The sequence below is a fragment of the Macrobrachium nipponense genome, chromosome 17 (assembly GCF_015104395.2).
Source record: "Macrobrachium nipponense isolate FS-2020 chromosome 17, ASM1510439v2, whole genome shotgun sequence".
NCBI lineage: Eukaryota > Metazoa > Arthropoda > Malacostraca > Decapoda > Palaemonidae > Macrobrachium > Macrobrachium nipponense.
Window position 1 is genome coordinate 61,716,875 of NC_087210.1, and position 25,723 is coordinate 61,742,597.

The following is a 25,723-nucleotide window of genomic DNA, read 5'->3' on the forward strand; positions in this document are numbered from 1 at the left end:
TTCTGGATATCATCCTATTCGACCCCGTAGGGAGGCAGTGCCGTCAGTGCACCTCATTCGGTGCAATGTAGGCATTACTTAAGGTTCTTTGCAGTGTCCCTTCGGCCCCTAGCTGCAACTACTTTCATTCCTTTTACCATCCATCCATTCATATTCTATTTCTTCTATCTTGTTGTCCACCCTATCCTAACAATTGTTTCATGGCGCAACTGCGAGGTTTTCTTCCTGTAACACCTTTCAAACTTGTTACTGTCGATTTCCGTTTCAGCGCTGAATGGCCTTAGTTTCCCCTTTGCTTGGCATAATCACAAAATTCTATATAAATCAAATCAATCATCCTTTTCGAATGATCTAAGCACTGGCTTCTATATTTCACACTTAACTGAGAAGAGGAAACGGAGCTTTTCTTTTCTGTTGAATAAAAGCCATCTGCGATTTCAGAGCTTTCGTGCAGGTTTCTTGTCCCCGATCACATTCCTTTTCTCGATTCCTGTTAATTTCATTGTCTCTCGGAGTTCGTCTACTCACCTTGAAGAGACCAAGTTGGTTCATTTAGGTAGAAATATACCCAGACCCAATTTCCAGTACCACTGCTTAGGAAAAAAAAATCTGAGTAAATAAAGTCTCATTCTTCACTTGTCTTTTACTCAGCTTTCGCCCATTTCGTTTCATTCATCCAAATAATAATAATTCAATTCACCCATGACTGAATCAGTCACCAATTTATGAGGCACCGTTTAACGTTGAGATTACTAAGGAATGGTAAATAAGTATATTCATAACATGTGAGGCTTACCCAGGATGCATCAGAACTATATACCACGTGACTAAGTTTGAGTAGGTTTTTGGGTTTCATTGTGACCTATTCCACTAGACTGCTAAGAATCATTGAAGCTTCTCTCGCGTTTGGTATAAATTTTGTTGTGGATGTATAAATGTTGTGGTACTATCTTGAGTGAAAGAATGGAGGTTGAATAATTAAATGATAAAATTCTAACGGGTATTGCTGAAGTGAAATAACAGTTAAGAGCTGTGTTAAGGAAGAGAAGTTATTCAGAAGATGGGGTGAATGAAGATATGATAGACATTTTGCAGAGATGGCTGACAGGCAGTAGTGAGTGAAAGATGTAACTTGGGTCTCTTCCTCTTGAAACTTGTTTGTTTGTGGGAGCAGCAACACAATTGTATGAAGGAGCTTGAGTGGTCGGACTTAAAGATGCGTAGGTCTGCTGTTGGTGCAGCACTTATACAGAAGCAATGTCCAAAGGTGTAGTAGTTTCAGGAAGTATTGAAAGCTTGTTATAATTTGTAACGATAATAAAGTAGTTCTTTAGCAATAGTTATCAGGTGCCCTATTGTAGTAGTATTTATGTTACGACTATAATGTCTATGTATACGTAGGTGTACTTATTGTAAAAATATACATTAAATCGAAATAGTTGATTAAATGCCTTTAATGTTTTTTTTGTCATATTTGGCGATAAGGAACGAGGCATCAAAATAATTAGACACCTGACAATAGTAGATAAAAAAAATCTTTCCTGGTGCTTTATCTCCTCCAATCAAAGGTCGTGCTTTGCCTGATCAAGTAAAACAAAAGGCTCCTCAGAGTTAGTTTGCGAGTCTTGATTTCGAATTCAGTGTTTTCCGTTATATGGCAATGTTTTGTTTAACGGTTTGCTTTTTGGGCTAGGTTTAGTGTTTGACAGAGGCTAGGATCTAGCTCGGTTTTTTCAAGATTTAATTTTTTTTTCTTGATTAACGGGCGACAATCGGTAGCTATTTCGAATGCCATTAGACGAAGAAATAAACTAGAGTTGTAATTTATTATTTCCAAGTAATTTTTTTACAAATTCTTACTAATCATATAGCTTATATGACTGCCACAGGCGAAAGGCGTTTGGTTAAATATATAACTGGAATACTAATTTTTAACATTTATTTACAATTAGCAGTATTTTATGTAATGGAGTGTGGAAATGGAAATAACACCCTTTTTTCCCTTACAAAACATGATCATTATCGTTAGCGTTGAGCTTTCGACATTATGTAAATAATGAAGTTAGGTTAACTTTAAATATGTCTAAAATATGTAGTCATTATGATGTATTAAGATCTTGTATAAAGAACTGTACTGAGTTTTATACGGAATAAAGGAATTCTCATAATTAAATTTAGTTAGCACTGAGGTTAAAGAATGATGAGATAGAAATACCTTGTCGCATCTTCCGAAAATATGTAAAAAGGCCTAACGGCCTCTTAGTATTTTTTTTTTTTTTTTTCATCTCTCCCCCACATTAAAACCTTTGAATTATGCATAAGAGACTGCTGGTTTTTGGGCAATATTTGAAAAGTGTGGTCTCGAGTCCGTTATTGCGACGTGTATTGCTTAAGGTGGTATATATAATGTTGCAAGGGGTTCAGAATACTTTAAGGTCTCGTTTCTTTTGTCCTATAGGTCAAAATCGCTTAAAACTTTGCTAAAATGAGGATGGTGTTTATATAATTAGTGAGGCAGCGACTAGTATCAGTTTTCATAAGTCAACGTTGTGATTATACTAGGGCGTGTAGTACATCCATGCTATGAACAGGTGCTAAAACTGCAGTACATCCATATTATGAACAGGTGCTAAAACTGTAGTACATCCATACTATGAACAGGTGCTAAAACTATCTCAATATTCTGTTCACAGGAATCTGATCTATTCTACTTTCCATGGTATAGGAGGCAGTAAATTTTCGTTCACATCAGCGTTTGTTTTCCATAAATCTCATTTGATAATGCATATCTGTAAAATTTCAGTTTTAGGATCACTAATAGGTAATGAATATACTCGTACTCATATTTCAGGAACGGGAGTGTAACAATTTCCCGGACAGTCGAAAAAGCTGGACCTGCTCGGTTTATATAATAGACATCGGTTTATATAATTAGGGAAAGTGGCAACCAAGATACATTGAAGTTTCCAACGTGCATGTAGACAGTGATCCACAGTTCAACAAAGCCCGTAGATGCGGCTTCTCGGGTAAGCAGTTTCTGCCCCATTCGGCTTCCATTTTTATAAATAAATGCTTGTTTAATTTTAGCCATGTAATTTGATTACTTTTCCCATCAAAAAGACATGAAGAGTGAGGCTATTTAAAAACGTGAATAAATTTCAGATATATTTATTAGGAGAAACTAGGAGTTTGCACAAACACTTGTGTACAGAATTCAAAGCAAAACACAAACTTCAGATTTCATACCAACCTGTTGCCAATCCTTCTCTAAAAACAAAACAATAATTTTCTGAAAATCGTTCATACAAAATTATACATCTCACACGGAAGTAATATTATACATAAATAGGTAAGAAGTAATAATAACAGACAGCCAACAAATTTGGCACCAAAAAAACTTTTGCTGCAAAATTGTGTTTGTAAAGTGAAGCGTCCAGAAAGTTTTATAAAAAAAAAAAATGCCCTGGATTATCGGCTGACTATTCAATAAGAAATTGCAGACGCGCCACCCTTGTGCAGCTTCTCTCTCTTGTGCAGCTCCCCAGTTTCTCTCGCGTTCATCCAATCCCTATGGTTCTGTAAAAGAATAGAGGATTATATGCTGAAAGTTATTTATTACCAAAATGAGACTACGAAAATCAAAATTAGATACGAAAAAATAAGTTCCAAAGATACTTATACTGAAGACATTGATGTCATCATGGGCAGAGAGAAGTAATGGCAAACATGGGCCCTTGTCGAGCCTTTACAAGTGCATTGCTAACAAACCAACCAAAGCATACGGAGTTCACTATAACCCATGTGCCATACTAAAATTCACATTAAAACCACACTTGTCATTTTGTCTTTCTCTGTGATCTAAACTTACATTTGCTACAAATGCCTCCCCAACGCATTACTAAACAAACTAGAGTATCTCTTGCACCAGAATAGTTTAATAACTAGCCAACAATATTTGTCAGGAGGTAGGCAGAGAAAATAGGGTCCGACAGTAGCAGTCAAAATGAACTGCGGGGAAGGAGTTTAGTACCTAAAAAAAAACTTGACCACAACTACAACCCATAACCATCCAGTCGACTTAACCAATACTTGTTTGTATGGTGCTTTTACGTTGCATGGAACCAGTGGTTATTCAGCAACGGGAATAACGGCTTTACGGGACTTCCGAACCACGTCGAGAGTGAACTTCTATCACCAGAAATACACATCTTACTCCTCAATGGAATGGCCGAGAATCGAACCCGCGGCCACCGAGGTGGAACGCAAACACCATACCAACCACGCCACTGAGGTGCTTTAACCACTTTTGAACCTTGGTTGCGACCACCAACCATAATCAGACCACAGAAACTCGCGACAGACTGACACTGGTAAGAGAGGCAATGGATCAGCGATGAGCCAAAGAGGTGAACTTTGGAAAGACTAAATCAAACTGTGTTTATGAAAATTGTCATGAAAACTCGAGCAGTATCTATCTTAAAACCTGCCCATGACAACCCGTCAAAAATACTGTTTGATATAAATAAGCTTAAATCCCGGTGAACAGCATCTGGAAATTCAGCGTGTACTATTAAGATTTTATCTTAAGATTTAGATGTGGGATTGTAACCTCCTTGCCTTACAAATTACCAAGCGTTAATGAAATTTTCAACATACCTCAACACTTGCGTGTGCAGGGCAACTAAGAATAATGCAAGAAAACATACTGGCTGACGAAAGGATAAAACATGGCCTACCTCTCCTTACAGCACCGCGCTTAAGAGATGCCTGTAAACTATGATAGGGAACATTACATTCAAATCATGACGACCGTTGTGTGACCACATCAATTTCGATATCGTGACCTGTATTACCCAACTGACTCAAAAACTAGGGAAGCTGCATAACCCGTATCTAATACTTACAGTATGTGGTTTGAAGAATAATTAAGGATTGCAATTACTCTTTAAATCCATTCCAAATATTTAACTGCAAATATTTAACTGCCTATCTGGAAAACATGAGAGCACATTTGAACATTGCGCACCAAGATTGTACAACAAAATACCGCCTGAAGGGAAGACCATAGAAGTAGAGAGCAAATTTAAAAAAAGAACTCGAGATGATTATTCTGCAGGAACTACGATACTGGCGAGAAAACGCTAACCAAAAGAATGATAATAGATAAAAAGCAACTTGTATAGAAAACGTACAAGGGGCCCGCCAGAGAGGGAATCATCCCTGTGGACGGCTGTACATAAAACCAAACAAAGTGAATGTTATATCCGATCAGATACTGTAGTGGTATAGGGGCCACGAATCCAGGAAGTGCCTGAGATTTTCTGTGCTTGGGAGGGTGACCACAATTCACATCAAACTATCACTGGTATCAAGAAATTTAACGAGGGCCTCTCCTCACAACCTATAATGAGATACTCTTTCCGATATGCAAATTCTTATGAACTCTGCTTCTAATTATGGGACAAGACCTACTCTTTGGTATTACTAAATGTCATCGATCGATAAAGAATTGAAACTCATGAAAATAAAGTATGACAACTTTGAGAAAAGGCTGCTGAAACATGGAGGACACGATAGCAGAGAAATGGGAATCACTTGGTACCTTGTGAGGGCTTAGAGTTTTAAGAGTATCTTACCCTCGTTACCAGTACACGCAAAATGAAGGATCTTTAGGCCCCGGTCACACGGCCGAGCTTTGCTCGACGAACTTTGTTCGATGTGACGTCAGAAGGGGAGAAACCGCGGCAAAGTTCGGACTTTTCTTGCAGTTTCTCCGCTTCTGACGTCATCTCGGACAAAGTTCGTCGACCAAAGCTCGACCGTGTGGACGGGGCCTTACAGGAGTCACGACCCTTCAAGAAATACTAATAGCCAATATTGATAAGATTACTTTTAAAAAATACATTTTACTTTAATCAAAAGCGATAACTGGGAAATAACTGAATAAAGTTGATAATCTGAATTATATACGAAATTGTGCTTGAGCGTGTGTGTGTCAGAGAGAGAGAGAGAGAGAGAAATTATGTATGTGTGGCAGACAACTGGTGAACGAGTGAACACAAGTCTCTCTCTCTCTCTCTCTCTCTCTCTCTCTCTCTCTCTCTCTCTCTCTCTCTCTCTCGGGGAGAAAAGCATAGTACATAGAATCATACTGACAGGGCAATATGGCTTTCGTAAAATCTCCAATGAATATTCATGCATTGTGTATCATGCTGACCAAACTCTTAGCCAGGCCGTGGAGATAACCGAACTAAATCGGATTCGAATACTACGTCCGTCAAGCTGGAACGGTTGAATTTTTGGCTGGAATAGTTTACATATTTAATATTATATATATATATATATATCTATATATATAATATATATATATATATAATAAAATTCAAGCTAAAAGAAGGCACAGAAAGAATGGTGCCACACTGAATTAAGTGTTCCAACACTGACCAAGCTTTCTACGTCCCCGACAATTATATTAACGCAGGGAGTGCGAAAATAAAGTTTCACAAAAGTTCAAGGCTAAAATCTTAACATAATATCATTCGCTGTTGTAAAAGTTATACGTTAAAAACCTTGTTTAAACTGTCATCTGAAAAACCTTGAAAAAAATATACACCAGAGGAGACCAATTTGATGGACCAAATGAGCGCTGTCAAACACATTCATTGCTGTTAGGCTGAAAAGCAGTTGTAGAAGTAATGGCCACATAAAGACCGACGCCAGATAAGGTTTCAGGCAAGACAACGGGGAGAAAAGAACCAATTCAACTTTAAATTAACCCTTCCAAAAGAAAACAGCGTCAAAACTTTATGAAGTTAACATTACTTACAGATCGCTCTATATACTGGAGACGCCATATGGCTGTACGGAGGCAAGCAGCACGGACTTAAGTCCTAAATAAGAAGCCAACATTTGAAAACTAAAAAATACCGAGACTTATTTTCGGTCTAGCAAAAGACTAAGTCTAGATATGCAAGATGGTAAAGAATAAATTTTGAAAAAACTGGAAAAATGATGATTCCCAAATCCCACCCTAGTGAAACAATGACTTTGTTGACACACTCTCTTAATAAGTTAATAAAATTCAAAAGCAATGCAAAACACCCTGTCAAAATTCAGTACGAACAAGTGATTGAAAAATTATTCACTATTAAAATAAATTACTAATAGCCGACCTGTCTCAACACTCGATGGAATCGATGGATAACCGTAAGTTCAGGTCTCCACTTTGAGGAAGAAAGTTCTCTATTAAGATTTCGTACACCATTTAACATTTGGGTGCGATGTTATTGTAAGCCTATTACTATAGTACATTCACATCAGCCGTACATTTGATGTCTAGGCCAGTCCTATACGACGCTCCTGATTGGAGAGAGTTCACATAGGCATCCTGAAAGACTTATCCCTCAGGAGATGGGGAGCATACATCCTGCCTATGTGAACTCTCGAGAGAGAGATTGATTCCAGCCGTGTGATTGGTTAACAACAGCCAATCAGCAGCGTCGTAAGGAACCGGCCTAGACATCAAATGCACGGTTGATGTGAATCTATCCTAATGATACTGGGTCTCACCAATACTCTACAGTAGGCTATTTGGCATCTCAAAACACGGGCGCACAATATTATTATGTTATTATTGTTTGTTAGTAAGTTATCTAAACTCTTACATTGCTGTATTTGAAGAATACTGAATAGTGCACATAATAGATGTAGCTTCTTGCCTAGTTACTTAGGCATTGAATATAGGTCTATTGCCTAATTATTTTTCAGTAATCACTAAGAAATTCTATTATAATCAAACCCATACATAGGCCTATAGGCCTACAGAAAAAAATCAATCTCAAAAACGAAAAAAATAGGCTAGCCTAATTAAATCAAAATCAGAAAACTTGAAAACAATCAATTTGATACAAATTATGAATTATAATCACAATAGAAACTATTCCATAAGATAATCTGAATCAGATAGGCCTATTATTTAATTATCGTCTTACTCATGCCTGTTTATCAGAATTCAAGTTTTGCTTAACATGGTCTCTCTCTCTCTCTCTCTCTCTCTCTCTCGTACATAATTATTTCCCAGTTAGCGCTTCAGATTATGATATGTAGGTAAATTCAAGATTGAATGTGAGATAAGGTGAGTTACACCGCGCATGGTGCCGGGAGCTCAGCTGTGCTCTGAGACGTCACCTGGAGACTCCTGAGTGTATATGTGACGCTGTCCTGTAGCTATGATCTTGACCATCAGCCTTATTGTTCATGCCTCTTTTTTGAATTCCTAACATTGCATTTATGAAAGTAGGCTAATATTAATGTCTTTAAGGCTATATTTCCAAAATAAATACATATGATAGGGAATATGATAGCAATGGAAATAAAATTTACGCATGTCATAAGCTTTATTCCTAACATTTCATTGGCAATCTTATTGCAATTAAATCTCTCTCTCTCTCTCATTCGTTTCAATCAAGCGATTTTTCAAGATTACTGAACAATTTGTTTTCATCTAATTATAACTTTTCTATGGGATTTCTGCATTCTGTCTCTCATTTCAATCAAATAAATTTTCAATATTACTAAACAAAATTTATCATCTTTTTCACACCTTTGCTACGAAATTTTTCCTTCTTAGAGTTAATATTTTAATTATAAAATGAAGCCTACATCTAATAAGAAAAAAAAAACACTGCCTCCTCCGGAACATTAATATTGGCGGCCTTGAATATGTCATTAAGATTTTAAACTGCGAAGACTCCTGGTTTTAGAGCATCACCGTGAAGAAACCCAAACAGATGAATAAACTCGCTATAATGGGAAAGGTAAAATCATGTATGCAGTTGAGAGTTTCTGATGACGTGGTGTGGTTGGGTTCGGCCATGGTTCAGCTCGCTGAGAGAGAGAGAGAGAGAGAGAGAGAGAGAGACGAGGAGAGAGGGAGAGAGAGAGAGAGAGAGAGAGAGAGAGTGGGGGAGGGGGGGGCCTCAGTTGCCGGGTTGGAAATTTTTCAGTGGCTGAGGTATTTTAAGACATTTTATGGTATCCAGTATTCTTGGTTGAAGATCCGCTTTTGATCGTGAAGGTGCAAATTGTGAAAGTACGATTTTCTCATGAGATATAGTTTCTTAAAACAGAATATCCACTAAAACATATCGTGATGCTTTGCATTTGAGTTTTTAATTGGTTAAAACTTGTGTGAAGTACACATGATTTTTTTCTAGGAGACTGTGAATTTTCTGATTTTCATATTTAAGGACTTATCTGTAGTTTTGTTGTTTTCTTCTGTAAAGTTTCAGCCTCTGTCACAATCCCGAATTGTACATCTTGGGTCAGCGGTCATGTCTAGACGAGAAGCCCATTTGACTCCTAACTGTTGCAAGGGCGTTAGCAGGACACTGGTTTCAAAAGATTTGCTCACTGGTACATTTTCGGGTATAATGCAGCTATGTCGTCTAGTGGCATTTTCGTTATTTTAAGCGCAGCTATTGCACGTCCTTTGATCGATAACAAACGTCTAATGATGAATAATATAGATTCTTAAATACCAGTCCGTTGTCGTCTCTGTTCAGATAAGTTAACGTTGCTATGTCGTTCCGAAAACCGTTAATCTACTATGAGATTCAGGGCCTCTGTAACACGGTTTTTTCGCAATAACTTTTTATCTATGCATTTCATAAATATAACGCTTATTCAGAATACATATTATATCAACACATTAATTTTGAGTGTATTCTGCACTACGTAGGTTGAATAAATTTGGTACTTATAATGTAAAAGTGACCTTTTTTGAAGACGGGCCAACTTACTCAGAGAAAAGGTTTCGAACGCACTCGTTACATAACTTATGACATCATTTCTTCCCTCTTTCTCGATGGATGATTGGCTATACGTAACGAAGGCTAAACCTCTGGCAACAATGACATTCAAATTTAAATACAAGCAAAGCAGTACACCTTTATGAACTCTGGAACCTCTCCACTGATAATTGTCATAATGAACAAACCAACAAAATATGTTAATAAATACAAAAACACTTCGATTATTAGTCTAACTCCCAAAATAAGTTTCCAAAGAAATTACAGTCTACTTTATAGGTCACAATCAGATTGACAAGATGTAGGGAATAGTTGGTAATTACCAAAACATAGTAGACAAGCTTGATTTGATAACTGCTATATCCAATGTCAAGCAATTTTTATTTATTGGCTATCTACCTATTTACTGAAAAAAAAATAGCCGGTACCGTATATTGGCTTTAAACCTTCACCAATAATTATCGTCAGAATGGTGACTTCATGAGGTTCTACCCACTTTCACCTCCTTATAATTCAGGATAACACTGAAGGCTACCATGGGCATTGTTGGATTAGAAAATTTAACTTCTGGCTATAAAAACTAATTTCTCGAGTAGTTGTAAGAAGTGCTAAATGATCCTCAAGGATCCCAGCAGTTGGTCTAAACGTTTAATTCATGTATATTACTGCTATACTGTTGTGGCACTACTGCTACAGTAGTATTACTACGCTAGCACTGATACCCCACCCACATCTATGAATCGTTCTGCCATTCATAAAGTCTTTGGGTTTCAGAGCCGATGGAATTTCTGTCTGGTGGATGGGCGGGGCAACATTTAGTCGAAAGGTGTTTGTTTACCTTGCTTACGTAATGAATGTTTTTCGACTCTTGGCTCGTAATCATTGGCCATGGCGTCGGCTAGATCATTTTTACTCTATAAAAATTAAAACTATCGGGTTTAGGTTATTGATAATGCTGACAAAATTTGTGTGTGGTTGTAAAATATACATATGTCAACTTTCAGCTACATCCGATGCTTTGACAAGGAGCAAAGTCCAAAAAACCGTGTTACAGAGACCCTGAATCTCATAGTAAACGCCTGCGATCAGTGGTGGGATTCAAATATTTTGTCAATCGGTTCTATTACAAACAGCAAGTCAGTTTGATCCACTTTGGTTCAAACGTTTATCTTGGATTCTAGCAAATAAAGTGCTCAATTATAATTATTTCCCAGATGATATCTTTATATATTGGTTAAGCATCATTATTATGATATTGAGGAGTTTATCCACTAGGCTGTACAGGTAATGAACTTAACATGTATCAGCACATGTTTGATTGTTGTGATTTTTTTTATCTTCATTACTATAATTGTAAATTGTAAATCATATGTATATTACTGTTTATAGATTTTATGAATGTGTATTCTTCGGAAGATAAAAAGTTATTTTATCAAATGCTCTTCTACGAGAGAAAAAACATTAAACCACTTGTTGCAATACACGATAATATTCGTTAAGTCGCTAACCACAAGTTATCGGATGGGATGCAGGCTACTGACTATTAGTAACCAGTAAAAAGTCGTTAGAGAGTATTTATGAAAAGAAAACTGCCCATTTTCTTGTCTTTTATCTGGTGAATTGTTTAATCCAGTCGTTTTCTTCAAAAAGCAAATATTTCTGTCAATCGTTAACAAAAGTTACGAGCAAGGAGATACTGCTACATTTCTTGTGAATAAGTTTAAACTTAAAAGTTATGAATAAACAATATTATTATCATATTTTCTTACACCATTCTCAATTATAAAGATGAGAATGACCTGAAACACGAAAACAGTATAAACATAACGAATATATAGTAAATAAATGCCTGGAAAATTTAATTACAAACCAATTATTTGTGTAATTGTTGTTTCCCATACATTTCATGATTATCGCATTTGTTCGGGGAAAAAATGTTAGAGTTAAAAGTTGTGCGCTCTACTCTACTTATAACTGTCTATTCGGGTGGTCGTTACTCAAGAGTCAACGTATATAGGGTCTACTACGAGGCGGTACTAAAACCTATCCCCGCCCCTTATGAAACGTCACGAGTTACAAAAGGACCATATCTTTATGAAACTATATTTACGATAACATTTTTATATAACTGTTTTTGCGATGGTTTTTTTTATATAAATTTTCCTCTTATTACATGTTGCCGTATACTACGTTAAAGTGCAAAGAATGCTCTTTCAAATGATATATGGCACATTACAATTACGATTACTTTCAAACCCACAAGCGCGCACAGAAAAAATTATCTACGCACACAAAAATGTCAACTTACATACATTCACGTTTCGTAGCGTAGCTGATTAAGGGATGAAGGTAGAAAGAAACTGAAAAATGGATTAGAAAGCTGATAAAATTTACTATATAATGCATAAATAAAATTGATAGGTGTTCTCTGAAATTTTCGAGGAATTCTATAGGTCAAAGACGGACCAAAATGTTTAAATTTTATGTAAATATTTACCACATTTTTCTTACATAATTTTTCATCTTATTACATTTTGCCATATATCATGTAAAAGTACAAAAAAATGCCCTTTTAATTGGTATATGGCACATTACAATTACAATTACTTTGAAACCCATAATCGCGCACAGGAAAAATTATCTACGCACGCAAAAATTAAGCGTTCGTGGGAGATCTGAAATCTAGCCCCGCCCCTTGTGAAACGTCATCAGTTGCATCCAGCCAGACTGACGAATAGCTTTTTGTACTTTTTTCCGAAAATATCATAATCGTTTGAGGCATGCATAATTAATACCTTTATGTATACAGTTTGTGTTATATGTAAAACGGATATAATTGGTAATCAGAACCTTAAAGTTCAAGACTGGTCTAGTAGAGTACAATGTTTCACTTGGAATCTATAATACCAACAACTTATCTTATATAAAAAGTGCCGTTGTCAACTGATTAGTATGATCTTCCCTGGATAGTAACACCCCATGGATTTGCGTGGATCGTTGTCTAGGACTAATATTTCTTGGGGGTTCATTGTCTTTATATGATACTGACAGTCTTTTGTCTATGCTTTTACGGTCATCCCCAACGGGCTAGTACTAAACACGCCGCGAAGGTGGATACTTACTGGGTTAAAATCCTTGTGGTCACAATCTACGTTAGATTCTTTTAGGCTCAATGCGAATGGAAAGATTCCAGGTACCTTTTGTCCTAGAGCGGCAGCCCGGACCAATGAGATAAAACAAACAAGATACCCACTGTAACCCCTATTGGTATTTAGGAATAGACTTGTAAACTCTGAAACTGGCCGTCTGCCGAAAAAATCACAACAATCAAACGTGTGCTGATACATGTTAAGTTCATTACCTGTACAGTCTAGTAGATAAACTCCTCAATATCATAATAATGATGCTTAACCATTATTTAAAGATATCATCTGGGAAATAATTATAATTGAGCACTTTATTTGCTAGAATCCAAGATCAACGTTTAAACCAAAGTGGAGCAAACTGATTTGCTGTTTGTAATAGAACCGGTTGACAAAATATTTGAATCCCACCACTGATCGCAGGCGTTTAGATTAACGGTTTTCGGAACGATATAGAAACGTTAACTTATCTGAACAGAGACGACAACGGACTGGTATTTAAGAATCTATATTAATTCATCATTAGACGTTTGTTAATGATCAAAGGACGTGCAATAGCTGCGCTTAAAATAACGAAAATGTCACTAGACGACATAGTTGCATTATACCCGAAAATGTACCAGTGAGCAAATCTTTTGAAACCAGTGTCCTGCTAACGCCCTTGCAACAGTTAGGAGTCAAATGGGCTTCTCGTCTAGACATGACCGCTGACCCAAGATGTACAATTCGGGATTGTGACAGAGGCTGAAACTTTACAGACGAAAACAACAAAACGACAGATAAGTCCCTAAATATGAAAATCATTAAACTCGCAGGTCTCCTAGAAAAAAATCATGTGTACTTCACACAAGTTTTAACCAATTAAAAACAAATGCAAAGCATCACGATATGTTTCAGTGGATATTCTGTTTTAAGAAACTATATCTCATGAGAAAATCGTACTTTCACAATTTGCACCTTCACGATCAAAAGCGGACCTTCAACCAAGAATACTGGATACCATAAAATGTCTTAAATTACCTCAGCCACTGAAATATTTCCAACCTGGCCACCGAGGCCCCCCCCCCCCCTCTCTCTCTCTCTCTCTCTCTCTCTCTCTCTCTCTCTCTCTCTCTCTCAGCGAGCTGAACCATGGCCGAACCCAACCACAACACGTCATCAGAAACTGTCAACTGCATACATGATTTTACCTTTCCCATTATAGCGAGTTTATTCATCTGTTTGGGTTTCTTCACGAGAAAAGTCAGTAACAGAGGTCTCATATCTCAAAAAACGATAAAAATGGAAGATAAGCGATCGCTGTACCAGTTTGAGTAGTATTTAAAATCTGTTATTTCAAAACTATGGTCAACAAACATATGTTGTCTATCATGAATAAAGATTCCAAACAAATGTACTAAACAACACTTAAGAAATAAATTGCCTATTCAGTGAATCTGATTAAGATTTGAAGATGGAAACTGCAGTTATTCCTTTCGTGAAAAGTTAATCGCAACCTCGATTTAACACACTATATTTGGCATTTTCATTATTATTATTAAAACCATTTCTTCACAATCTTATGAGCCAATAAATGGTTTTGCTGTTTAAATTTAAATACCTTCAGGCGTCCAGTGAGATTAAAGTAATAATCAACTACTTCGAAAGAAACGATGTAAATGACATACCTAAATTTCATAATTATGTCTCGAAATTTTACACGGTTTGGATATTGATGCTGCTGACACGAGTCTTAATAGCTATTTTTATTTTTCTTCTTTTTCAGAAAGCATTAAAATCGATCCGATTAAAATAATCCTTTTCTGTGGTTCCTGATAAAAGCATTCTGAATTTTGAACAGCATCCTACTGGATTTTAAAAGCCTCAAGCCACTGTCGTTATAAAACAAAGACCGCACTATTATACTGGAAGATTGAGAGAGAGAGAGAGAGAGAGAGAGAGAGAGAGAGAGAGAGAGAGAGAGAGAGAGAGAGAGAAATTATTTTGTACAGTATATATTTCCTCTTTTCATTGAGGAAATATATACTGTATAATAATTTGAAACGGCAGGAAAATTAGTAATTCCAAGGACCGTACATAACGAAAAAAAATGAACGGTTAAAAGGTGAGTAAGTCTAGCTAATTGACTTTGGAGCTACTACTGGTTACCTATCCGCTCTAGGTAAGTGCTGTCCGAGAAACGCCCCCCAACACCCTCCACAACACCAAAGTTCAAGCGGACTGGGGAGTTACGAGGCTTCGTTGCCAGTTTGCATGCGTTAACGGAAGGTCAAAAGTTATCAGACTTCATTGAAGGCAGCTCATTAGATAATTATAGCCACATGCATGCGTATCATCCCAGCAGATATCTCTGAAAACAACGGCGAAGTATTGCATTCAAGAGGCCTTAGATTCTACCACGAAATTAAAATAAAAGACTTATTTATGAACATTTCTAGAGACGCCAAAAACCTTTGGAATTGAAAAAGCAATACGAAAGTATTAGATGATCTCAAAACTTTTCGAAGGTTAAGCAGTTTACCTCCAAAGTTACATTCCTATCTTTACCAAAATCTTTATTAGTTCAAATTTGGTAGAATTTTCATAAATAATCCTTCAACGTTTCACATCATCCAACTACCAAACAGTCACAGGAAAACTATAGCCAACATTCAACCTCCTTTCCAGAGGTGACAAGGGTAATTGTTTTTTTTTTTTTTTTTCGACGTTGACGGCCACATTGAGAACGTGGAATGTCCCTTATTCAAGGGCTTACGAACACGTTGCACCCAGAGACTGCAAACCTCTGCTAAAACTAAGCGATGATAATTACAGGAATACATCTAAACATAGCCTTCCTGTCGCAAACTTAACCAAGGAGACTGTGACATCCTTGGAATTTCTCCTCAAAATTTAGTCCCATCTCTCACAAAATCTTATAAATTTTTGTCAACCATGAAGGCCACCTTTATGGTTTAATCATCAGAATAAGTCCAAACCAGACCTTCACATATCCATTGTCAACTTATTATTGAAATCTACCCGCTATCCCATTCCTATCAGTGGTAATAGTTCTATGGGCGAACTGTTCTAAAATGTCATTAAAGCTGATACTAATCAAGGGCAGAAAATATTGTTGTTTCCCGAGTGGTGAAGCATGTACTAAAATTCATACTACATTGGCAACCTAAGCGAACAGAACGAAATTCTTTACATGACAGAACACGTGAATATACAGACAAATAGACTCCGAGCGCTCCTACAAACAGAAAAGCGGCATGAATGTGGCCTAATATAAGTCTCAGATAGCAAACTATAATGTTAAGAAACTTTTTATTGCTATAAACCATAAGGACTGAGACACCAAATTCATAACTTCATCCCTAAACAAATTACCAGTTGTATAAATATAAAAATTACAGCAGACTTCTTAATGGGAAACAAAAGAACACCTAAGAATATAACCATCGGAACACTTACATTTTTAGAGAAGCTTCTTGACTGACAAATGATTCTTCAACGCAGGCCTTGTTCGATATGATGCCAGCGCGAGAGACACGGCTTTCGTTGATGTCTTTGTAACCTAAAAAGTAAAATATTATAATTAAAAATGAATCAAACAAAATGTATATAATTGTTACAACTTTATGGTCGCAACCTGGCCCCCACAACACAGCTTATTCACCTACCAAATCAAGAGCAAGGAATACACAATTAGTTTTGATTAAGAGCGATGGAAAAACAAGCAGTAAAATAGCACACATCATTAAAATAGTGGAAAAACAAATTATAACAAACTTTTGTTACTGTGATCAACTGCTTGACTTCGTGCGGAATTTTCGAGTCGTCCTCCACGCGCTTTGAGTGGTGATCCAAGGGGAGTGATGGGCTTCTATCAAGGACTACTGAGCTATCCTAATGATGAAATAATAATAATTAAAAACTGAAATACTGACATCTCACAACACAAAAACCCAAAACACCAAATAACCTAATGAATAAACTTAATATGCGCTTAGATTATGAGTTTGTTGTACTATCAAATTATACTGAACAGAAAAATGAAATTTATAGAATATATAAACAGGAACCCGCATCACATCTTTATGCAGGCTTCTTGACTCCGTATGAAAATCTGAGAAACAGAGGACTCGCCTAAAAACATTACAGGAGACGATGCCTTGCAAGATGGAGATATCAGCAAAGCTGCGGCATCTGTGTCGGCATCTGTGCTGATTTTTCTCAGATTCTGAAAACTGTAATCAAGAAAGAATAATTTTAGCTGAACAAATTGAAGGGAAATTCAAAAATAGTCTAAGGTTTGGTAAAGGAAATGCCTACGCTATATACTAGACCAGAGAGACCTTCCCAGATCAGTTATCTGTTATCGCAAAGAGATCACGTATACACCCTTTGAACTCCAGTAACCCTAGCAAATAACTTTAATAAAATAACTCATATTCTTGACAATTACATCAAATAATGCCTTAAACTAAATTCAACCTACAAAAATTTGCAATATTTCGTTACGAAGGTCACACGCAGCCAACCTTATTCATAGTTTAAAACCAGACACACGAGAGAGAGAGAGAGAGAGAGAGAGAGAGAGAGAATTCTTTTTAGCTTAAATACTGAACCAACACTCATTAACTATTGATGACTTGAGAATTCACGGGGATTATTTGCTTCACAGCTTCAACAGATCCTAATAATTCCTACCAGCCTAATAGCTCGATAAGAACAACTGGTCGAAGCATGTTCGGGCAGGGTCGGGTCCGTGAACTACTTACCGTGGCGGAGTGATAATGGGCTGGGCAAAACGGTGTTGCGCGGCCTGGCCAACTAAACTGTAAACTACCCGAAACTACTGCGGTCGAAATTTACCTCAAATTAGGATGTAACAGCTTAGAGCTCGTTAAAGATGACCCAGCACGTTTCTTTGTAAGTTTATAACTCATACCAACCCTAAACGGAATGCCCTGTGCAACATTAACCGAGAAAATTCGGAAAACCTATTAAGGGCACAGATTATTCCAAATTCCATGTCAACAAATTTCAAAACACCTTCTCTCCCTTCATTCAATCCTGTTTTTTACTGACGGTGGGGTAATTCTAGGCAATAACTCCGCAACGACTGCAAGGAACGGTCCCGCGAATACGACAGCCACTTGGGATTGGGACATCAAATGTATTTCACCGTGTTCAGTACTAGCCCCTGGTATGTAATTACAGTCGACCCCTCCAAAAATATCCGCAAATTCTTAATAAGCAACCGAAACATATAGGGAACTGTTACTTCCAAAAAATATTAGACGCAGAGTTACTTAGATCTACCGTGAATGAAAAGGATTCACAGTTAAAATGGTGATGATTATGCAAACTCCATTTCAGTATGGTTTCTTATATATAGAACCCCTTTTCTCATTACCTGATACAGGTAATTCGTTACGTTACGGACGGAAAACTAACCCTCCCCCTTTTTACCCTAGAACACCACATGCGATAACTCTTATAAGAATAATTTTTTTAATGGCATCGTGTAATTTCAAGAGTACGGCTTTGGTTTCAGCTGTATATTTCGCCGACACTTGTAGAATCGACCGGTGGTCAAAACTCTATGGATAGCAACTACTTATCTACAGGAAAACAAAAAGCTGTAGATCATAAGTTAACTACTCAGAGAGAGAGAGAGAGAGAGAGAGAGAGAGAGAGAGATCTTCCTAAAGTACAGAATCCCTCACGATAAGAGAGAGAGAGAGAGAGAGAGAGAGAGGAGGGAGAGGGAGAGACTCTTCCTAAAAGTAGCAGAATCCCTCACTATAAGAGAGAGAGAGAGAGAGAGAGAGAGAGAGAGAGAGAGAGAGAGAGAGATCTTCCTAAAGTACAGAATCCCTCACGATAAATGACTATAAAAAACTATAGTTTTGCTCGTGTACCAACGTAACTGATAAGCGTGGTTGCAGCAGCGTCGGTCTGCCAAACAAATTTTTGTAAATTACCCAAGATGGAAATTTACACAGCATAAATAAAATGGCTCGCATGAATGTAAATGCATGAAACTCAGGTGCAGGAATACGACGAGATTGCTAAAAGAGTAATACTTGTTGGGCCCTGAAATCGAACTGCCTTTGTTTGTCACCTCGCCCTGAGTCTGTGATCAAAGTTGAAAGGCTTCAGTAACGGCATGCTCCCGACGGTAATGCACATGGAACTTGCTAAGCCTCGTTCGCTAACAAAGCTTCCACCCAGCCACAGATGGAATATCTCAAAACAAACGGGAACCTTGAAATACAGACAATTTTTCAGCTAAAACCATTTGCAGCCCTCAAAGAGTAGTTCACGAAACCATCACCTGACCCTAAGGAGCACCGGGGTTCTTGTCCAAACAATGTTGTGCCTACACTAATTAACCTACAGCCGGATATTAAACAAATTTGCTAGCCATTGGAAACACAAAAGATAACAGTTACTTACAAAATATTGCAAGCTATAAACATTTTTTCAAATTTGTCTGTAGGGATTCAATCCCAAATCAAGTATCAAACGCACATAAACGTTGTCTTTAAGAAAAGTTAGTAAAGAAACATGTACAAGAAATAAATTAATGGATATATCTACAAAGCAAAAGGAAACGATAAAATGTGAAAAATTATGACTGGAATTCTCAAGAAGTCATCCCAAACGAGCAAAACAGACGGTACAGCCACTATCACGACTGGAAAGCCCTCTTGCAATAATCAGGAACAAATCTTTTCGACCTGACAGGCAATCTCTGTACTTTAGTGACCAACGAGGCTGTAAGGGATCCGTGTGAACGTTTTGGATTGATGAATCTAAAAATAATTCGTAGCTTATCATTTTGTATTCAAATATTAATGGTAATAATAAAATTCAAAGACACCAACACAAAGACTTGATTTATAAATGGACGTTGGATAAAGCAGTTCTTAAACTCTCAAATACAGAGATGAACCATTCTTGAGTTAAGAGCCTTCCTCATAATTATATACCACCATGTTTAGAGGAGGAAATACATAAAACATCTATTGACGTTAGAATAACTAAAACCCTCAGGGCAATTAGCTTTCTTGATTACACGATTGCTAAAATCTGTTCTATATCTTATTAATTTGACCTCAGGAAATAAAATAATTAGAGATTTATTAGAACACAATGGTTTATACCTGTTAGTGCGGAATATGGTTAGATAAATAGAAACAGAAATAATAATCAACAGCAGTCGTGCATCAAACCCGAACAAAAAATTTATTTTGTATTATTTTTAAAGCTCACTAAATTATTTCATATAAATCTCACTTTTCATATCGAAATATTACAAGCTAAAGTATAAAATATTCACCACCAATAAGGACTAGTCTGCTACAAAATTTTAAGTATTCGTGAGTTATAATCCAAAGATCTCTACTATGTGGTTCGGGGAGATGTTGATTGCTATAATGGCTAGTGCAAACCCTAAGAACAAGGGAATATAGTTCAAACTTTCCTTATCATTCGTAACAGGTCTACCGTCTAGTGGTTGCATTGATCCCTTAAAGACGGAACTAGTGGATTTGAAAGGTGCTCTTTTTTTAGATACTATTTTTCTTTTTTTATTGTGCTATAGGATTCAAGTCAGGTTATCTGATTTGACTACTACCATTATTTAAATGAACATAACTAGATTCCTGCAATAGTCTTACTCCAAGCAAGTATGTGAAGATTGCACTGCGCCTACTTGATTGATGTCGGTAATATCTATTAGGAGTAGAGCACGGCCTTTCATTTTGCTTTCAAGAAATGGCAAAATTTAAATGCTGATAAATAAAAAATATCTATTTCGAGCTGTTTTAATGATTCTATCTATTTACTTTCATTGCGAAAATGTGACGAAAAATCTTCTACTTTTATTGCTCTCTGATACATAACTGACATGCGCAACGACCCATTCTCTAAATACTGAAAAAACGGGATGATTCTCCATTTGAACAACTTGCAAGAGCTACAGAGGAATGGAAAGTGGCCGAGGAATAAGTTATTGTAAAATATTCCCAAAGTGAAAACAGATACAAAATAAATACAGAATACTTTTTTATAAATTGTGGAAGTTCTTTACTTTCGGTATGACTATCTTCAGTATTTAACTGTTCAGTCCGATACGTGTCAACAGTCGATATTTTATTCTGCCAAACTTTCATTATTGTTCGGCCATCAGTTGTTGAGGCAATAACAACAAAAGATAAGGAGGGATATAATTCATTAGGTTTCTGAGACTATTAATAACTTATCAATGTAAGTAACATTAAAGTATTTTATTTATTTTACAGAGTAGCCACTGGGCTCGCACACTTGTTCACGCTCCATTTATCACGTCCTTACAAATTCCACACCGCCTACCCCCCGGCCCCGACACCCCCCCCCCCCCCCTCACAACCCCGACAAAAACCTTATACGTAGTTTTATTCGAGGGAGTCTTTGAATTTTGGGGCGCTTGATAAACTGACTCAAAAGTTGGTTTGTGTCTTTCTTTCCAGTGAAGAATTACTATTAACTGTCATTTGTTCCTAAAATGTTATGGATGAAAACTGCATAAGTTATCGATAAACACATTTTATTACCTAGTCCATTTCTGAATTAATTGACTGAAATAGTCCTTATTAGATCATGGAGCCCACTGTCAGATTCAGAGAAATGGCTTAATATGGAATAAACTGAAGTTAAAGGTATATATATACCTTGGTCACTACAAAGCCTGGCGGATCCAGTACCCTGAGCAGATCCTAAATAGGATAGTGATGGAAAACAAGGCTCTGCCTATATATATATATACACAAAAGGCACATTTTCGGCAATTTTACAGGCTGCTCTAAGAGCAAGAGCCCGTGCCAGCACAAGGCTGGATTAATCTTCAATAACAACAATTTTCGGCAAAGACTTTACTTGCTATTTAGTGTAGGCATAACCTGGTGTACTACTTATCATCTTCCCTGTCCAACTTCACGAGAAGAACTGAAACTCTCTTCTCATCCCGCGAGACCATCTGCTGGAACGTGAAACGATAAATCGCTTCCTTGTGAGACTTTAGGGTGGAAATCAGCGCAAACTTTTTAACCGTTCAATAAATTTTCCCTTCGAATTTTTCATCTTTTTTTTGGTGGTTTTTCCTTTTCCTTTTTTGTTTCTTATAATGTTCCAATGTCAGGTTATCCGGATCTAATATCCTCTGAGAAATGAGGTCATGAGATGTCATAAAGAGCAGAGACTGGGTCACTGCGACAAGGGACTTGGGGAGCCAAGATGTTTGCTACCATGAGAGAGAGAGAGAGAGAGAGAGAGAGAGAGAGAGAGAGAGAGAGAGAGAGAGAGAGAACTTACTGCAGTTAACATTTGGGTGGCCGCATTATTTTTTAGTGTATATGGTACGCGAGATACTATAATAAAGTTTAATAACAGAGTAATTAACTCAATAATGGTGGGTGAAATGGGGTTCATGTTCATGGGGCAAAGATGTCGATAATAAGGGACTGTTGGAGCGTGACTGGAATAAGGGAACCTATAATGGCGAAGTAAAGAAAGGGGAAAATGGGTCACTGTAAAAATGTAAAATCACTATTCATTCAGATAGATATATTGCGTCAACGAAAGAAATTTGAGATGATATGAAGAGTCTAGATAAAATACTTTTTGAAATAACGAAAAACAAATAAACCCAATAAATTATTTAATATAGACTTTTTCGCGTCTGCATGAGATGCCTATTATATAATATATATATTTACCATTATATCTATATATATATATATATATTATATATATATATATATATATGATATTATATATTATATATATATATATGTGTGTGTGTGTGTATGTGGATTTCTGATATACACTAGCGCACATAAAATTAATGTCTTGGTGTAATTTAACATACAAAATGTATTCGGAAATCTATTCTGAAGAAAGCAAAATAAGATAGCGAGAAACTGAAATTATGAAGAATTTTAGATAAATAGACAGTAATTGCTAATTAAGAATTTCTAATTCAATATCTGGAAAATCTTCGACATTTTCTTTGAGCTTTCCGATAATAAGCCCGTTGAGCATTATATACTCTAAGATGACTTTATTCAGCAGTTAGAATAATGTACAGAGAGAGAGAGAGAGAGAGAATAGACTTCCAATCCTTTACGATCAACATTAATATCTTGCTTCGAGTTATTATTATTTTCTGGTCAACGATTGACCACTACAGTCTCTCTCTCTCTCTCTCTCTCTCTCTCTCTCTCTCTCTCTCTCTCTCTCTCTCTCTCTCAGAGGGAGAGAAAAGTATACTCATACCGAAGAGAAAGATACAGCAAATCAACGCAAGATTAAAACGCGCGACGCCTGAACTGTTCATACACGTAGTCGGTTAACAACAGGTTTGATATCAAATTTTCTAAGACAATGAATGTCAACACTTCGAAAAACACATGGAAAACAGGAAGTCATTTGTTTCCCTGCAGAAATAAAGTGATCGCTGCAGAAGAAACAACTGTATAGAGGTACGAAATTCAAACCGATAACAGATTGGTAATCTTAGAGAGCAAAATATATAATGATTTAGACTGACGATGAGCTGATGTTAAAGATTACCTCATAAACTGTACAATGCTAATAAGCAATTCTGATATTTCTTGGCCATTTAACAGAGATACTTATAAATCAAGTAAAATGGAAAAAAAAATCTCTCTTGAAAAAAATATTTCACCTTTCAGATGATATTCTTCTCAGGGAATGGGAAAGACGTCAAGTCATAGGTCATAAGAAAACCTTTTTGTGAGAATAATGATGTAACAACTGAATAATATTCAGTCGTAAATATTCTAGAAACAAAGAATATCAATTGCCGCATACTTATCGTACGCGCTAATTTATAAACTGAAAAACATCGAATAGCCTATTAACAACTAAGAATGGAGAATAGATTGTTGACTGTAGTGTTGGAAACTAACACTTGAAATAATAAGAAGGAAACAGAAGGAATTCTTACAGCGGCGCAAGATCAGGCCCTAAGAACCAGATATGTCTAAAGAACAATAGATGGAAATAACATCTTACCCATATGCAGGAAGTGCTATATGAAACACGAGACCATAAACCACATAGCAAATAGCAAGCGATGTCCGGCACTTACACAGAACCAGTACAAAAAGATATGATTCAGTAGCAAAAGGCCTCCACTGGAGCCTGTGCAAGAAAACACCAGCTAGCTGGTGGTACGAACTACGAACACCAACCAGGAGTGATAGAAAACGACCGGGCAAAGATCCACTGGGACCATGGTATCAGAAACAGATAGGGTGATACGTGCCAATAGACCAGACACGACGTTAATTGTCAAAATCAAGATGAAAGTATCAGTCATTAATGTCGCAATACCATGGTACACAAGAGTTGATGAGAAAGAAAGAAAACATTTATAAGTATCAAGACCTGAAAATAGAAATACGAAGGATATGGGATATGCCAATGGAAATTGTACCCATTATCATAGAAACACTAGACACGATCTCAAGATCCCCGGAAAGGAACCTAGGATCTACATCAGGAAGATTTTTATACAACAGATCTTCCACGAAAACGGTTCAAATAAATAAGAATTAAATCCTCACAATATTTCCAAAATATTTCCAGGACTTTCTTGATCCGACCTTTCTTGGTTTCGTGCGGCTCTTATCCAAATGAAGTAGGATAATACAATTTCCAGATAGTGACGTGGAAAAGCAATAAACTTCGCCGGCTTCAAGTGGTTTTAACATTCATGAATGTCTAGCATTATCATGCACTCTCATATATATATATATATGTATATATATATATATATATATATATATATATATATATATATATATATATATATATTTATTTATTTATTTATATATATGGTGATCATGATGATATTGACCATTAATATCAATATTGTTACTTTGATTACTATTTTTTTTATGCAGATGCACTATCACAAACACTTGCAATAAAATTTCATTGCTTTTTAATAGACACTTTCGTGTGGCGATCGCTTTCCTTCGAGAAAACAAAATACTTGTGGCAAAAGGAAAGAGTTCCAGTGACTTGCTGGAAAAGTCCCTGGATAGTTATTCAGTAAAGAGAATTAGAAACTTTTCCGCTCTTCCAGAATAAATGGTTTTCCAGCTGCTCCTTCCTCTGGAAAGTTTACAAATCGGATTTGTATACTCGCTCGGTCTCAAAGATCCGAATTTGGCGGTGAGTTCATTAATACTAGCCGTGGTGCTCGTCTTAAATCTGAAATCATTCTTCGCTTCGCTATTTTTTCTTTGTTAACAATTAATTGAACTGTTGTGGTGGTGAGCGTTATGAGTGTAATTATTTTTATTAATACTTTCTTCCCGATGGTATTTGTGTTTGGCTCTGCCAGTCGCTGTCGGCATCATGACATGAAATCTTTCGAACACTAAAAAAAAAAAAGTCTAGTAAGCCAGATTAAAATACTGTTTACATGATGGTGTTATTCCGAGTCTGAATTTTGATTCGCCATCTTTTTACCATTTCGTCATGAATCCAAATATATTCTGAGGGACATCGACGTGTCCTGGTCCCTTTGGGAACAAAACTCGTTAATCGTCTTCAAATAAAGGACGTGAGCAAATAAGCTAACTTCACTGAAGCATTGGCAGCAAACGTAGTCCTTGTTCGCAGTGATTGCAGTAATAATAATATCTAGTATATGTTATCAAAATAACTATTGAGAAGTGGAATAACAGCCGGGGTCAT

At 36.6% G+C, this 25,723-nt stretch overlaps 2 long non-coding RNA genes across 4 annotated transcripts in view; one reads left to right on the forward strand and one right to left on the reverse strand.

Annotated features, from left to right (window-relative positions):
* The window catches only part of LOC135196053 (uncharacterized), a 20,770-nt gene extending 17,684 nt beyond the window's left edge, over nt 1-3,086 (forward strand). For both annotated transcript variants that reach the window (XR_010310304.1, XR_010310305.1), the window contains exon 4: nt 2,852-3,086. This is a non-coding gene — a long non-coding RNA (uncharacterized LOC135196053). The remainder of the gene's footprint in view (nt 1-2,851) is intronic.
* Nucleotides 3,087-3,152: 66 nt separating this feature from the next.
* Nucleotides 3,153-25,723, reverse strand: part of LOC135196281 (uncharacterized) — a 135,045-nt gene continuing 112,474 nt past the window's right edge. For both annotated transcript variants that reach the window (XR_010310357.1, XR_010310358.1), the window contains 3 exons: nt 16,730-16,846; nt 16,412-16,514; nt 3,153-3,576 (listed from right to left, as the gene is read on the reverse strand). This is a non-coding gene — a long non-coding RNA (uncharacterized LOC135196281). The remainder of the gene's footprint in view (nt 3,577-16,411; nt 16,515-16,729; nt 16,847-25,723) is intronic.